Source organism: Dipodomys ordii, unplaced genomic scaffold (assembly GCF_000151885.1).
Source record: "Dipodomys ordii isolate 6190 unplaced genomic scaffold, Dord_2.0 Scaffold9, whole genome shotgun sequence".
In the NCBI taxonomy this organism is placed as follows: domain Eukaryota; kingdom Metazoa; phylum Chordata; class Mammalia; order Rodentia; family Heteromyidae; genus Dipodomys; species Dipodomys ordii.
Genome location: NW_012267225.1, coordinates 29,060,068 through 29,062,207, shown reverse-complemented (window position 1 = coordinate 29,062,207; position 2,140 = coordinate 29,060,068).

Here is a 2,140-nt window from a genome sequence, read left to right as displayed (position 1 = left end):
ACCCAGTAGCCAGGTATCTTGTAAACAGATGTTGCTCATCTGAAATGGCTGTGCCAATAGCCTGAACCTTGATTTGGAATGATGAGTCAATCAACTGCAGAAAGAACAGCATTCAGTAATACTGCAGTAGCCTTGAGCATCACTTTCATTAAATAAATAGTTGTTTATCAGAAACTATTTCTCCAGGACATCTCCATGATGGGCTCATAATTGACTTCAATTGCAATCATCTGAAAGTGTTCAATGTGAAACTATTGGAAGACAGGATTCCTAACTTGCAAATGCATTATTTTAGGAGAATAATTTTCTTCTAAAAATTATGCAGCGAGATAGCGATAAATTTAGAACATTTTATAAGCTTAACCCTCTTTTGACATGTGAGAACAAAGAAATGACAGGGAAAGAGTAGAAATCGAAGGCAAGTTAGAAGCAGCATCCTAAGTGTAAAAGAATATACACGTTAAAAGAAGACACATAGAAGACAGCAGTTTCCAATTCCTAAACAAAAACTTCAACAACAGTGAATACCAACAGGAAGATCAAATGAGGGCCACATGTCTGGGGCTTGGGGCCATTGCTTAAGTCAGAAATGTGTTTTAGGATTTGAACTCTTAAACAATCTGAACTTAATGTTACTCTGAGTAGCAGCAACTCCCTTTGAGTTCCTTACACATATTCTTCAGTAGCTGGAGAAGACTCAGTGGCCAGCCAGCTCTCATCTCACAACAGCCTGAGGCTCCTGTCCTGAGTCTTTTTTTTATCTTCCTAATTTTGTTTTCTTCATTCTGTTGGTTCATGTTATTTCCATGGGCTACTCCACTTTCTCATACTTGTCTCAGTGATTTGATTATATCTGTAGCTTTGGGCTTTCTTCCAAAATTTGTCATGGACTTTACTATTATCCTAGCCACCCTGCATTGCAGCAGAAAGAATTGGAAGGTAATATATGCAATAGACCCCCATCCCTACCTTTATCCATAGTTTTATTTTCTACGATTGCAGTTGTCCAGTCAACAGAGATTTGAAAATACTAAATTCAAAATACAAAAACCAGTTTATTTGTTTAAAATTATTTTATCACACTCTATTGTTACCATAATCTTGTTTTACTAATAGTTATTGCTAATCTCTTTGTTTCATGAGTGTGTCAGAGGTAGGTTTTCAGCACCTGTTGCCATGGTCTTGGAATATGTCTCCCTTGGCACGGAGGACTGCTCTATGTCCACTGTATTTTCTACTGTAGCTTAACTAGTATAGCCGTGAAAAGTCAGTTTCTTAATCTCTCTTGGCCCCATTACTTTTAACTGTCTAGTGGGCATATTGGATTGGAGCAGTGAGGCTCATTGGAGGGGCCCAGGGAAAGATCTGCTTTCATGCCCTCACATTTAGCTGAGCAGCACTTTGGATTTCAATATACTTTTGTTTGAAACAAAAGGCTTTGGTCATGCAAAAAGGAGTTTCTTGGCCTCTGAGCCACATTGTCACAAAATTCCATTATATATTCAATTATTTTAGTCCTTTTTCTAATCATTCACAAGCACTCTTCATTTGCAAATTAAGGATCTGGCATCCTGACATCTGGTTTGATGGCAATGTCTGAGATCAAGGTAGATGGTGCACAATTTAGGATACAGGGGTATACCTTTTAGTATCTGACATAATTTTTAATCATAGGATAAGTTATATTGCAGTTACCCAATACAATTTAATGAATATTCATGTGGCTCCTGTTTATACCAACTTTTTCTTAGCTATGTGGATGGAAAGATGTTATTCCAAACTCACTGTTCAATGTTCATGGAATGAAGGAAAGAATGTAACTAATAGAAAAGGAAAACCACAGAGCAAAATTTCATCATGGGGTATAGATTGATTGCCCCATCTATTCATAGTGAAATAGATTTCATTAGATTTCAAAGATGAATGAAAATTAAAACCTTAATAAGATTTACTACATTAATTTTTCTAGGAGAAAATTTCTTGACTCTTAAAACTTGATAAAGTTTTAAATGTTTTACTCCATTCAATAAAAGAATAACTTAGGGGAGCTCTATGTGGAGTCTTTTGAGGAACCTCCATACTACTTTCCAAAGTGGTTGAACAAGTTTACACTCCCACCAACAATGCAGTAAGGTTCCCT